The 15,711-nt window shown below is 43.3% G+C and overlaps 1 protein-coding gene across 3 annotated transcripts in view; it reads right to left on the bottom strand.

The window, feature by feature from the left end:
• The window catches only part of HPSE2 (heparanase 2 (inactive)), a 113,744-nt gene that overhangs the window by 35,780 nt on the left and 62,253 nt on the right, over positions 1 to 15,711 (bottom strand). The gene's annotated exons all lie outside the window — the stretch shown is intronic.

The raw sequence follows: 15,711 nt of genomic DNA, 5'->3' as shown, positions 1-15,711 counted from the left end.
TATGCCAGTCTTCCCCAACCTGATTCCCTCCAGATGTTTTGGAAACCCAAATCCCTTCAGTCCCAGCCTATCTGGCCAATGGTCAGGGATGATGAGACCTCTCATCTAAAATATCTGGAAGACCCCAGGTTGGGGAAGGCTACAGTGTGCTATCAATGGCCAGCAGCTGCTATTTATTTATATTTATTTTTAAATTTTATTTTATTACCCAGTAGCAAAAGAGGATCCACCCCATCCTTTCCCAGGTTAGTTCTCCTATTGTGAGGATATCACTCCCCCCAGCATTCAGATTACCCCCATCTCACTAACATGCCCAAACTTGTCTAGTTACAAGGAGTATCATACTAGATATTAGACGTGTGTGGGGATTTGGCTGTGTGAGAAAGCCCTTTATCGCTTTCTGTGGCTTCCTGGAGGCTGTCTCCAAGGTAGCTTGTGGTTTACAGAATGACACCAGACATCTCCAAGTGGCTCCTTTCTGTGCAGTCTGCTTTCCTTGGAAGCTCTGACCCAGTTTAATGAGGTTATACATCTGCAGCCGCTTCTGAGAATCGTTTTTTTACAGACAGGTCTCCGAAGAGCAGTTATACCTTATTATTCATTTTTACAGCCTGGACTATCTTCTTGAAGAAGGAGAACAGTTAAAAAGGAATAGTTTTATATTAAACTAAAAAGCAATTGGGGGAAAGAAATAGCTTTCGGCCTTGGAATCGGATGGCTTTTACTATCAGGAATGGGCTCCAAGCTGCAGGCAGGCCTACAGGAAGCAAGGCACTGTTGCGACCTCTTGGGAGCTTTGCTCTATGGTTCAACTTCCAAAGCATGTTAACAATCATTTACTTGTTTCTTCTCATAACAATTCTAGGGGATAAGTCACGATTATTCCCATGTTACTGGTGAAGAGCTGAGGCTAAAAGACGGTGACTCGCCTATGGCCTCGTGATGGCAGACAAGGGCCTACTAGATGTAAATTCAGTGCTAGAGCCACTGGAACATACGGTAAACAAATATGGAAGAGGCCTTCATTCAGCCAATCTACACCAGTAATTCTCCTTCCCCCTCCAAACTATTTATTCGAGCAAGGAAATAGATGTGCATATAAACCATTCTTGGGTGACATTTGCAGATAGCTGAAGAGCAGAACTTAAATGTGCACCTCTGGAGGGAGGGGAGGAGGGAATTAGCATTAGAAACAGCTCCAAGATGTCCATGCATGCTGTAAATGAGGCCTGCGCACAGCAGGCAAGGAGGTGGGAATCTCTGAGGTGAAAGGTCGGGGATGCTAAATAGGCCCATACGGCTGGCGGTTTGTTCTTTATGGGGCCAAAGGCTGGGTCACCCCCCTGGGGGAATCTGCTGTCTCTCAGGTCTCAGTCACTCCTTGTTACATTGGGCTCCATTCTGTCCGGGTCACGCATTTTCTAGGGGAACCCGTGCTTTCACGAGTATCTTGGGGCCTGCAGCATGCATGTGTTTGTGTGTTAGTGCTGTCTGAGCCAGCTCCAGGTTTTGATGGAAAATCCTGAGGAGATTTTTCCCAGCCAATTACATTATTGTTCTCGGAGAGCTCCATGTTTTCTGTGGTGAGGTGTGGGAGTAGGGAGGAGAGATGCTGCAAGCTTTAAGTGGAATCAGGTGTTGTTTCCCTGCAGGGAAGTCTGGTAAATGTCAGAGTCCTTGGAGTAACAGGTACTGGCAGATGAGCCCAGCACTTCCCACACAGAACAGCCTCCTTCCTCTCGGAATCCTGCATCCTGCCCTTTGTCCTTGGAACGGAGGTCCATAGCTACGTCAGATAGACCAGCCGCGTTCTGGGAAGCTGGCATCCACTGGCAGCAGCAGGCGTAAGGATGAGGCAATGTTTTTGAGACAAAAAAGGTGGGACCCAGATGTCACCCAGAGTGCTAAACATCCTAGCAGCAACTACATCTCTGATGGGCCAAGCCCCACCTGCTTGGGGCCGGGAACCACGTTCAGGGCTCAGAGGATCCCACCTGTGAGTGCGCAGGTGCCAGGGGAGCATGTGTTGCCATGGCGATCACTATTGTGTTTCTTAAGTAAGAAGTAGTGAAGGAAAGCAGGAGGGAGATGCAAAGAGAAGCCGTGAGTTTCCAGCACAGAGAGCTGCTCTCCTCCTCCCACTCCTCCTTTCCTGTGCTGCTGCTGATGTCATACAACAAATTTATCTGGCTCACTGCAAGCTGCAGGGCCATTCTTTGCCCTTGAATGTAATGAATTTCTTTCCTGAAGGCAGGGACCAGCGCTTGCTAGAAAACAGTTGCTCGCTAGAGGGTCTGACAGAGCTGCCCCTCTTTTTTCTTCTGTCTCTGGGGTTTGGGCCTGGATGTTTGCCAGGTCTTCAGTAGCTGCACCTTGTCTTAGGGCTTCAAAACATTTAGAAGGTACAGCTACGGTCTTCAGGGAATACTCAGCAACTTTATACCTTGAGCTGTCAACTGATCAAAAGAAAACATTATTGCTTGTTTGGGCACTCTTTACACCAACTTGACCTGCAGAAATGAGCAACTGATAATGTTTATCTCCTGCCAGTTCCTGCATAGCAAGCTGCTCTTAAAAGCTGGTTCAACAGTTGGCAACCCTGTTAATATCAAACCCCGGTTTCTGTTTGGTTAGGTTTCAGGCACAGCTTGCAGCCCAGTAGTATTAAAAGCAGCACTGCATAAAAGAGAAAAAATATTGCACCTGCCAGAGGGCTTCTCCTGTCCATGTCATGCAGTGATAGGAAACAGGATGCCAGGACCTGGGCCCAGCAACCCTCATGGCCGTTGTTGGTTGCTTAGAGCTTGCATCTTGCTCCAGGATATGGATTTTACTCATGACTACTATTTTTGATATACCATAATGAATGCAGAAAAGTGGGCAAAGTACCAGCAGAAATAGAGGAAACACAATGTTCTCAATTACCAGGGCTTAAATTAAACTGCTAAATTGTTTTTTTCCATCTCGCTCAGGATGGGGCTATTTTGCAAAAGTTCAAGACACTGTTTTTTTCCAGTCTTTCAACTGAAGAAACATGTTGTCCATGGAAATTTAAGAGAGAAGCCACTTGTTGCCACTTGTTAAAGACATGAGTGACGCGTCATGAGATTTCACACACTTATAGAACGGGAAGACCTGGATGAAGATACCTGCCCATTTCTAGGGTTTCCCACCCATCCTCATAAAGCCACCGACCTTTTTACAGCTCATGCATAGAGCAGCCTGATTCAAAACTGCTCAGGGCTCCTGTACCTTTAAGAGTTGTGGAGAAGATGGAATTCCAGAGGAAATTTTCAAATGCTAGGTGCATCTGCTCAAATTCCCCTTTGTACACAACTATTAAATGTGCAAAAGCCCTTTTCCCTTTTGTATCTGGTCCTACTCCAGCATGTTGTTAAGAGCAGTCTGCCATGCAAAATGAAGCATTTGTGGAATGAAAATATAGTGATAATTCCTGCTTGTCAGGTTGTTTTTAAGTGCACAGGGAAAGGGACAGTTAAGAAGAAGAAGATTGCCAACCCTAAAAAAATACTATTTATTCTTCCAAGCCAGAAACAATTCATTTGGTTTGAGTGCAGGAGATAATTCACATTGTAAAAGAACAACAAGACTTAATGCACTGTAATTTAATTTATGTAGCCGGCCAGCCAGCTGCCCACACATTGCGTTCACATGCCAGTATGCCATCAGATCTATAAAAGTGAATGCAAACAAAAATAAAACCCAAGAACAATCTAATGAAAGCCATAACAGAAATGCCAGGCGCTGAAAACAGGGACAAAAAACATATTTCTCTCCAGTGCAAAGAGATAATGGTGTTCACTTAAGAGATTTTTCCTGAAAGCCTCTTGTACCTTTAATGTTTAATAACAGCTAAAGCTTTAGCATGCTAGGGAAAACTGCCCCTCCTGTATTTCTGCCTGTCATGCAGCTATTGAAGTCACTGGAACTGTACAGTCACCTGCTCCTGGTAAGAAAACAGCTCCAGAAGAGCTTTGCTTGTCAAGCCATGAGGGGCTTGGAAACCTCAAGTGCAAATCCAGAAGAGCTAGACATAATGAGCAGTATTCAACAAAATAATTGTACTTGCATAAAGATTAGTGCTAGCACAATGGGACTCCCCACACCCTTTCCTCGCCTCACACATACCAGAGGGTTGTGGGGAAACCCAGAACAGATTTGGGGGAGGCATGCAGGAGAGATGGGAGGAGCGTTCCGCTGTTTAAGTAGAAATCCTTGCACTTATGGAACAATTTGCTTAGCACTTTGTTGAATACAACCCAATGTTACCGAACCAACCAACAAAGAAACCTGTCACTAACCTGTGGATCACTCAAGCCACAGGCCTCCATCCCCTCCTATGTTGTGACTTAGACACTTACCTTGAATTGTATGCCCACTTGGGGTTGTTGTGTTTGCTCTCCCAACCCTCTTTTCTCCTGTTACATACATATTTGTTCTGTTCTTTTAAGCAGCCCAATGGTTTTCTCCAAACCTTCTGTTAGGAAATGTGGTGGGCTGGTGGGATGGAGGCAATGTGCATTATGTTGGGGAGCAGGCATTTTGTTTCCTCCTCAACCATCCCACTACTATTTGAAGGGGTTGCTGCTAGGAAACATGGTGTTACACTATAAATAAACTGCAAAATAAATAAATATGTAGCTTTTCTCAATAGAGAACACAAACAGAATCTGTGTCATTCTTAGACATTTTCTTCAAAATGTGCATCACCTCCAGTAGTAGCCACCTGCTACTCAAGATGTTGCATCTATTCATTCATTCTTGACCCTTGGCAAATGTTGCTTAGAGTACATGATGTGATCATGTTTTTCTCTGAAACCGCAAGGGCTAGAAACATTGCTTTAAATCAGGGTTGCAACAAGTATCTTGGTTGAAAGGCCAAAGATCTGTGACTGTGCATGCAGAAGGTCCATGTTCAGCATTTCCTGCAGCAAAGCTGGAAAAAGTCCTCTGTTGAGACCCTGGAGAACTGCTGCCAAGTGGAAGCATGGGATTGTGACATAGTCCTAGCTGCCTGTCTGTGTGCATGAGACTAGAACCTCTTTATGCATTTTCTTCAAAGATGGGCAATAATCTATTGCCATAATTTTCACACTCTCTGACTCTTAGTGTGGTGAGCTACCTACTGCTATCCATGCCAATGCAGCTAAATACTGTTGGGCTTCATCCCAAAAGCTATATGCCCTGAAGATGCAGTCAGCATGCTCCACACAGATGGCAGTGACACACTCCTGCCTGCCTTGCGACTCTGCCAGGGTTAACTTACATCTGGGAACTTCTGGAAAGAGAACATTTTCCAGGGGTGTTATTAAATTAAATGTTAAAAAAGCAGTTCTGAAGCACATTGTTGACGCTATTGACTGAGACACTAAATACGATAATTTCCCTTTTTCCATTTGCTTTCCTCGGCTTTAAGAATTATGCCGTTGCCACAGAATTTAACATTAACAATGGCAGTTCTCTGAATCACCAGGAAGGAGCCAAGAGGGTGACATCAGCTCTGAAGTGGGCTACAGGAACAGGAGGTGGCTTGGAAGTCCAATAAAGATGACTTTGGAAGAAGCAGGTTTGTTGCACAAGAGCTCCAAACCAGCTGAAAATAGTGGCTGGAAGTGCTCCAAGGCAATATACTAACTGCTCACATCCTACCACCTGCAATTCCAGTTGCTTGATCTCAACTCTCAATGTTATTAACTACTCCTATATATATATATAAGGAAAGGCCTACTGAAAAAATGGACTATCTGCCATAACACCATGGCACTCACTTTGTGCCAGCACCCCAATGCTGATCTTGCCATGAACCAGAACGCTATTTGAACTTTGACAACCTAGTTTCTGATTCTGCTTTGGGCATCCAATATCTTAACTGAATGCCAGCCACGACAGGCCATGAAACAACTGACAGAGGGATGCAGTCCACAGCTCTTGTAATTACCCCTTTCTTTCTTTCCCTCCTGCTACTGAGGCCAGTTCAGGAAATAATACATTGCAAAGCTTGCCTCCCTCTGGCTCCGCACTTGTAACTGCCCCAGGAATGCAGTTGCAGAGAGAACACTTCTCTGCTGCCAGGGCTTTTGATGACAGAATGACTGGTTTATGTGGCTGTAAGATCTGCTGTCTGAAAAGCAGCAGAATCTATTATGTGTTTCTAAGCAGTGACAGCTGGTACTGCCGTGCTGGAGTTTATGCCGGCTCTCATACAGCTTAGATCAGCCGCTCTTCTCTGAGCACCCTGATCTATCAACAAACATGGTTTCTGGAATGGTTTAAAAGCATTCCCAAGTAGGCAAGAAGTGGCTGCTTTCTGAAAAGGCTCCAGATTTATAATCAGTCGAGGCATGCAGAGATAGAGAAGCAGAGGAGACACCTGAAAGGAGAAGTCCTCACAGACAAAAGCGAACCCCCAAGGTACACTGGAACACTGACACCAGTGAGGCTGATAGTCAGAATAGAGTTTGCAAATAGTGAGAGATCAGGGTCTATGCACCCTTCTTCCCAGCCTGTGCACCATTCATCCATAGTTGTTAATTATGCCACAGAGAAAGCAGGACTCTGCTCTGGACAATTTTAGTGACGTACACAGCCAATTGGTATGAGATACTCAACAAGCACGATGTTTGCTGGATTCCTGTGGTCATGAGAAGTTCTGGGTGGGAAAAGCATACCTGCTTCCAGGCAGGCATTATGTGAATTACGGTATTTTACAAGGAACTGCAGGCTTCATTGATATCAGTTCATCAATGGGAGAAGTGGATATGCTCCTGTGGATACATAGGACAGCAATTTTTATCAAAATGTTTCACTCTTGCAATTTTCTTGCCTGTGACCCCCATTGCCCACATCTAGTCAGGGTCTGTCGTCAAACTGTTAGTTTCATGCTCATCAGAAGGCTATTGCTACAGTAAATATGATCGGGGGCAGAGAAGCAAAATGCAGTGCTGAGAACACAAATGAATAGCTGTGCTTTGCCACAGTTCAACCATTCAGCCTAAATCCCTGTGCCAAACTAAAAGGCTAAAGCTAGATCGCTCCACTCCAAGCCTCCAAGAAAAGCTATTAGATATTCCAGGAACAAAAATGGGGACTTATCTCTGAACAGTTATTGAGTTGTTGGATGGTAACTAGCATCACAAAGGAAGTCACTGAGACACAATACGAAGAATTCTGCTTGGCTGTAGCAAGAATATTAATAAATCCTGACAAGGTTCCCAATATTGCATGTGTCATGTGAGCAGTGCTCTGCCAAATAAAGGCAAGAAAGGGCAAGCGGAGAAGCAGAATGCATGTCACTAATGTAAGTAGTCTGCTATATTTAGCTTACATGTATTTTGGCATTCCTAGAGGCACTCAATATTATGGTCCTGCTGTGCTGGGCTCCAGAATATAAGGAAGACTCCTCACACATAGCATTCTCAAATGAGATCTGGCAGGTAGTTGCAGCTCACTTGTGGAGAAAAGGAAACAGCATGGCAGCACTGTCCAAGTATACGAGGTCCTGAGCAAAATGTGACTATTTTGTGGGTATGATTCAATCACATAATGACAAATCTAGGTTGTGTGATGAAAATGGATTTGGTGCTCTTGGGCAATAGACCAACTTCCCCTCCTAAAATAAAACATTGTCTTTTGTGGTAATGAAGGTGATGGGGAAATGTCCTGGGAAATGTGGGATAATGGTAAAGTCTGGAAACAGTGGGTGATAAATACCTTCTTCAATGAGCTAAATGTCAAACTATATAAAGAAGATTCCTGTGTCTAAATTTTAAGGGTTGCATGCTACTCATACAAAGTAGAACAACTGGGGAAAAAACAACCATTAATTTCTACTCTGATTAGCACTAATGTAGCATACAATCCAAAGAATCACTATCACTGAGAAAACTACATGTTGACAATGGGATGTGCAGTAGCAGCGGAAGTTATTTGCATTAACTCTTCCCTTATGACCCGAAGGCACAAGAATCAAAATCCCAAATATACCATTTAGATAAGGTGAGCAAAGCTGTTTCCCGGTCACAGAAACATTTGATCTCTCTGATTTACATGATGATTCTACCCATTGAGAGGAATTTGCACCCCCATATGCAAACCCTGAAATCTGAATTGAGTGGAAATGCTGCAAATCCCCCATCCTAGCTCATTCACTGCGGAAGACAGCTGCTTCAATGGCATGGCTGAAGAAGGACCTGTAACTCGCAGCCTGTGGCGAAAATACGAAATGCCTTCGGAATGATACCAATCATACAAATGCTGAGCACATTTTCAGCGTGTTTGCTTAATCATAATAAAATGCTTACCAGCCACAATAAATTAGCACATCCAATCAGCCATTTCCCCTTCAGTCCTGCAGCCCACTGGGAAAACAATTACTGAATGAGCAGATCACTACTGAAAGGCCTGACAGAGCTCTCTCAGGAAGAGCCCACACAGGCACAAAAGGGGCAGAGCCCACAAAATTATCCCTGGAACAAAGGCTGCTCCTTGGTCCTTGCATAGCAGTGCACTTTTTCAAGTGGGGGCAAGAGGCTGCTAGTCTTTCAGCTGCATTTCCAGACACCACAAGAATCTAATGGATGTATTATTTCCACAGGACTCAGCCTCCACTTGGTCCACACACATGAACATGTAGACTGTTTGAGAAAACCTTTCCCTCCACACAGACCAGTCACAGCAACACACCCACCATCATTTTAGCCACTCACCACTTTCAGAATGATTATTCTAAGCTGCAGGCAGAGTTGCCAAATGATCAATCAATAAATAAAAAGGCACTGGTCTAGCTGGGTGTTTTGTTTGGGATCAGTTACTAGGGGAGTGCACAGGTTTTATGCTGGCCTCTGACACATATCATAGCCACAATGGCTGGGTTCCATCTTTGGGATCCAACTGTAGGCCCAATCTGGGCTCTATATAAACCAATATGACAAATCAGTTCCATTCAAAAGTGCTGGCAGAGGCCGCCATTGCCACCTGTATGGGTGACTGGTGCTACTGCATGGTGGCAGTGGCATGCAGTAGTACTGGATAGGATCCCAGGTGCTGGGTAGCAGCCCTAACTCCATCCATCCTGACACTGAAAGTGTTCTCCCCTTCCTGCTAGAGGATGCTTGGCAGATGGTGATGGTATCACTGGCAAAGAGGATCACTGCAGGTTAAGTCTGCGGTCATTTACTATTGCATGCTGCAACAATGTATGAAAGTGATTTGCAAACTGAGTTAGTTTTTAGTTTTTAACCACCTCTGTTTCCAGGACATTTTATTACATTTGAATTGAGGTACCATCTATGTGTTCTGGATAATATGGCTATCTGCATCCTTCCAGCATTGAGAAGCCCTGTAGAACTGCACAAAGAAGCTGTGCTTGAGATCCTGATGGATGTGGTCTAGTGGTAATTGCACCTTAAATTCTTGATATTGAGAAAACAACATGAGAATACATTCTAGCTTGTACCTGGATAGTTTGGGGTGCTTTTCTTTTCTCTGTAGCCTTGCTCTGCAGCTGAATGCCATTACAAACAAACCTTATTGTGGCTTGCCTGATCCCAACTGTTGTCCTCCTTTCTGTCACCCCCAACTCTTGTGGTTCTGCCAACATCACACACGTGGATCTGCCCAAGAACCAAGAGGGACTGGTGGATTTTTTACATTTCTTTTGCACACTGAGAGTTGGGCATCTGGTATTTTTCAAAACTCTAAAACATTTTAACTGAAAACTGTCCTAAGGAAAACACACACACACGAAACCGGAAATGTTTCGATCTGAAATCCCTAATTAAAACCATGCTCCAAATGCTGACTTAGCCTTTAAAGAAGGAAGTTAAAGAAGAAATGTTGCTTTGCACATACATCCAAGACAGCATTTGAATAAACCCAGTCATGGCAGGAAAATGCCCACCTAGAGCTGAAGTCATAGCCTCTGGCTACATGAAAGCAGCCCCTGAAGACTTGTGTTATGCACCTGATCACCAGCACCAAAGGTCTTATAACTTGGGAAATGACACATATCTATACTATCTACCCCCCTAACGATTCCACCCAGTGATTGTATAATTCTTATCAAATCTGATTGAACTTAAATGGTCATAAAGGCAAATCCCAGAGGCTGGATCAGATGCGTCCTCCAGTTTTTGTACTGTTTTGGACTGTTATTCCCAAATATCAACAAAACATTATTGGACTATATTCTATAATATTACATCTCAATGCAATTCTGTTGACATTATCCAACAGCCCTATGATTTAGTATAACTGCAGTAGAGTAGGATATCGGCTGTATCTGAAGTCTAGAACAAGGCACTGGTGGTGGTGGTGAATTTGTATTCAGTTCACATTTAAATGAGAATTTACCTAATCCACATTATCCTATACAGTGCATGGACTGAAACACAGACATCCTTTGAAATTTGCACTTCTCCAGATTTTGCAATTCAGTTCCCTAGCCACAATATTACAGTGATGAGTTGGTTCAGCATCCCACTCTAATCCTTGTGTTTTGTGTGCATACAGTGTGCCCAGAAAACCCTTATTTCTCATGTACTACATTGTTGGCATCAGCTCACTTGTGTTAACCCTTCTAAAGAAAAACAACTGACCCACTACATGTTTCCACTTGCCCAACAGGAATGGATAACCTCAGATCTGCAACCCCCCACAGATGGTCAAGAGGTACCCAATATACTAAAAGCTATAGCAATGGTCAATGCAATAGTGGGCATCCTTGCCTAACCCAGTTCCTACAATATACGTTATACTCGGATACCTTTCCATTTGTCTTTTCCCCTTCCTGGCCTATTTTTAAACAGGACGACCCAGCAACACTTTCTAAAGTTTAGCCTCTATGTTAGACAGTGGATGATAAGTGATGGGCCATGGTGCCTGTCCTCCAGAGAGGTGGCAAACACATTCAAAGCAATTCTCAATAGACAGGAAGAGGAATGAGATGGCTTCCCCAACTCCAACAGAAACGCAGCACAGATTCTATCAACACGCCATTCTTATTACTGTTGTCTTTTGTACAAATATTACTGCCCAAATATTTTCCCTGTTTCGAGCTTATGAGTACCATTAAAGTGGAAAACAAGAGGGGAGGATTAGGTTAATGGTGTCATTGGCCTGCCCTTTGAGACAGGGATTGTACAAATATCTTGTCAGAGTTTAAACCTGATTAGATGAAAGAACGAGCTGCTACTAAAGCCCCCAAAGGAATTTGATTCCTGCCAGAGCAACTTGCAAGGAGAGACAGCCCTTGGCGGAGAGGGGAGCAAAAGGTCAACATCCTGGAGCAAAGCATTTTCAGGTTTAACTGAACACATCTTGAGCTTTATCTACTACAGTATTCCTTAAAGCCACATTTTAAAATCAAGTAATACAAATATGAACATCGCCTTAGTCAAACAAATATTCCAAAACTGAACAGCAGTTTCTAACTAAATAACTCCCCAAACCATCCATCTAATCCACACATGGCATGTAATAGAGGCAGGGGGGCAGGGACTTCTAGGCTCCTTAAATGCAGAGCACATGGGCAGTGTTTGAAGAGACAGGCATGAAAAAAGGTGAGAGCTTGTGGTGTGTACAGTAGCATTAAGGTGTCTGGTTCAACTCCCCTGTATATCAAAAGAAGCCTGTATAGTTATTGTCCTTGAATCTTCCCATTCTAATGGAAGCTATCAGGTTTTTTTCCTGATAGTTCTGTACTTGGCCAGAAAAGTCCTATTTGCTTAATTAATTGCCCACAAGATACAGAACTTGCTTTGATGTGTAACAAAACCTGCTACCATGAATTTCCCAATAGAATTGTAATCCTGTTGTAGGTGTGATTCTGTAGGAAATCGGCTCTTATCATTAATGTTGAGATATCTAATTTATCTCACTGCCCAGGAAAAATAATAAATGAATAGAAAGAGAACCTACCCAAGTGACGTAGACACAAAACCTTCACATAAACTAAGTAAACGAATATAAATTTTACTATCCCACCCCTCTTCCCCTTTCTTTACTACACACTAATGTCTCACATCAAATTTAATTGATCTGTAGAAAAGACTCTACAACCTGAAAAAGAGGCAATGCACATACTTTTGTAAACCAAGAAAATACTTAATAAAAATTCTTTTTTAAAAAAAATCTAATTTGCATTGAAAATCTCAGGTTAGAAAGAGAAGCACTGGTAGAAATTATGTTGCTCAGTCTTCCAAACTAGTGCATATGCATGTGTGTGTACTCTCTCTCTCTCTCTCTCTCTCTCTCTCTCTCTCTAAAATATTCATGTAATGCATTTCCCCTAAATCAGGCTTCCTCAAACTCAGCCCTCCAGATGTTTTGAGACTACAATTCCCATCATCCCTGACCACTGGTCCTGCTAGCTAGGGATCATGGGAATTGTAGGCCAAAAACATTTGGAGGGCCGAGGTTGAGGAAGCCTGCCCTAAATTATATGCATTTTGTAAGGCATTGGTTGGTTGGTTGGTTGGTTGGTTGGTTGGTTGAAGAACTGCATCACCAAATTTGGGGGTCCTCTGGGAGGTAGAGTGGGATTTAAATTTAATAAAATAATAAATAAAATGAATAAAGCATCAACCGATCCACACTGGTCAACGAGCATATATGCATGGCACTTCAGCAATTCTAAAGAAAATAAATTACATAGATTTGATGCTAAATATTGGACCCATCCAATCAGCAAGTGTTTTCTGAGAAAGCAGCTGCAGCTGCTTTTGCTCCACCACCATGCTGGAGCATGTGACTGCAGAATAGGCTACAGGCCCTTTAAATGTTGCCAACAGCTCTCCTGCAGGAGAGGGAGAGCCACTGGAAGTCAAGTGCTGACAGCCTTTTAAAGACTTTATATACGTGTTTCCCAACCATATGGTTCGGGGGGCGGCAGCAAAATATTCAAAAGGGGCCAAAGGTGAAAATAACATAAATAAAATATTCCAAGGGGGCCACAGAGGTGAGAAGTGAAGAATAAAATATCATTTTTTAATTCTAAAAAAAATCCTGATTGACTGACTATCTGCTTGGCTAATCACAAGCGGATAAGGGGGTGGCTCACCAGGGTCTAACTCTCCTTTTTGCCACATGTGTTTTCTTCTAACAGTTCTGCTTTGTTTCCGGCAGGAGAGGGCTATCACTGAGGCTCCCATTTTGACCAGTAGAGCCCATGATCCAGAACCCCCTTTTGGCTGCATTGCAGCTCTATAACCTGACACTTTGGAGAAGAAGGGATTAGTAGTTGACATGCTTAAAATTTATATTTCATCAGATCATTCCCCATGTGCTAAGCAATGGGAGGGTTTGGGGTCAGTTCCTGTAACTTGCAGCATTTCACTGCATAGCAAGAGCCATAAACAACTAAGTGATACCCATTCCAAAGGCCATCAAGCAAGAAGTCCTAGTTCTCTTCTCCTGCTGCCACCAAAAGCTTTAAACCAGCCTCCAACACAAAAGAGAACTAGGGAGGTTTCTTGGAATGCTTCAAAGAGGATGCATCCTCAAGGCATCTAACATTCAGACCACACTCGTCTCCAGAGCAAGATCTCAAAAGTGCAACATCTGGGAACCTTAGGATTGCAAGGTTGGTTATCATTCTCATGGATATGAGTATGCCTATAAATACCAGTTGCTGAGAATCATAAGAGGGAGAGTGATATGCCTTGTGTATGGGCTTCCTATGAGCATCTATCTCATTGGCCTCTGTGAGACTAGATGGGTCCTAGGGTTTATTCAGCACTGTTCTTCTAATGTTTTAATGAGCAAGAGGGAAGAGTAAGACAGAAGAGGAAAGGTTCATTCATGCGAACCAGTGCCTTCACCAGTAGAAAGGATTCTTAGCGAGAGAGATGGATAAGAGTGAACTGCAGCAATAAGATGAGCAGGAAAAGCAAGGAGGGAGGTTATTTTTTTCACATAGGATTCACAACATTCTTCTGAAAATTCAATTTAACTGTCCTGTTCTCGTTTGCTAACCAGAACCAATTTAATTGTAAATCTACACGCAGAGCCTACGGGATTGGGGGTGGATGGAATATTTTGCAATGGTTCTTAGCTCCCAGTTGGGAGACAAGAGTGCAACTTAACTGCTTTCAATTCTGGTGTAGTAAACTTCCCAGTTTCCTGAGCAAGAGCTCCCCTCCCAACCTGGGACAGACGTTGCTCCCTTACAGTACGCCCTGGGCAAAATAAAATAAAATAAGGGACTATTTTTCCTAGAGACAATAGGAAAATCCCACCTGACTTGCCTGTAGAAGACATGCAGCAGGTATCCAGCGAAGCCATTTGTTTTGGTCAAGACTGATTCCCACCATGCACACACCTACCCAAATGTGCCAGGACATTCTCAAGAGGTATGAGAAAAACCTGACTCACTTTAACTCATTTAATTCAGAGTGGGAAGCCAACTAAGGCATGTTTCCATCACTGCCCACTCTCAGAAACACATTGCCAGTATCGGCATGTACAAGGGTTCCTTGGTTTCATGCCTTGTTGTGACAGTTTAGTAAACAACCTGATAAAATCAAGCACTTTCCAAAGGAAAATCCATTGCACTCAAGATCACTGGCTCGTCTGGTTCTGCTTACCATCTGCACAGGCTTATTTGGAACAACATAACAAATTTCGTTTCCTGGTCTCCTTCAATGTAAATAGGTCCATTAAGCTATAAGGGTGTTTACATTCTGGAAGATAGTTGCAGCTTTTCTTCTGATTACCCACAGCCCATAGCTAGTATTCCAGCTGCTCCTCTGCAGTCAGTGCTCTGTTACCTCCTGCTGGAAGAGGTGCTGCTTATAGGGCTGCAAGCATATACATAATGCAGCCAAAAGGCAAAATATACAGATTTTAATAAATTGGTACATACGCTCTATGACGACTAAATTATCCAGCTTGTGACTGACACAATGGGCCAGAAGGAGACTGTTTGTGCCAGCAGGTCAGGACTCAATGTTATACAAATATTATACAAAGCAACCAGAGCTGTCCAAGCTAGTTTTATCATCAGAAAGAACACTACTCTTGAAAGTGCCAAACCCTCAAGCAGTAATATTTGGCAGATGGTGAAATTAGCAGCAATATCATAGTCTGGAAAGGCTTTGACCAGTATTTGGACATGAAATACCCAAATCAACAGCACCATGAACTGTTGTCTTACTCAGGTTCTGGAGGCATCTTAAAAGGGTGGAGTGCGTGTGTGTGAAATAATACTATATGGCCCTCATAGCACAGCATGCAATATCCTCACACAGGGTGAGACCCAGTAGAAATGCTGTTCTGCGGGTGCCAGAGGGATCAGCTCATTCCCCTCCCCCCGCCTATAGAAAAAGCCAAGACCAAGAGAAAACCTCCAGAAAGCCTATCTGTAATGGCTCAAGATGTTCTGGGTGTTTGGCATGAGGCTGGCAAAATAGCTCACAGGGGTTTTTCATTATTTGCCAAGGCTGTAAAAATATTTTATACTCCTTGATGAACCTATGTTGTTGAACAACTGAAGTTGTTTTTCTTTACTTGCATGGGGCTATTATTCACTCTTAGCCTGGCTGGTTCAGAAAAATAAGAATACTAAGTGTCCCCATTTGGAAACAATAACACAGGATAAGTCTGGGCAGTTGACTGTGGAAGCCAGGTCACACATTCCCTTTTAATGGGATCTTCAGAACATATTTTCACAGGATTATCTTTGTGCTGGTTAGA

The sequence above is a fragment of the Podarcis muralis genome, chromosome 6 (assembly GCF_964188315.1).
Source record: "Podarcis muralis chromosome 6, rPodMur119.hap1.1, whole genome shotgun sequence".
In the NCBI taxonomy this organism is placed as follows: domain Eukaryota; kingdom Metazoa; phylum Chordata; class Lepidosauria; order Squamata; family Lacertidae; genus Podarcis; species Podarcis muralis.
The sequence above is the reverse complement of the archived record's forward strand: the minus strand, read 5'-3'. Positions and strand labels throughout refer to the sequence as shown.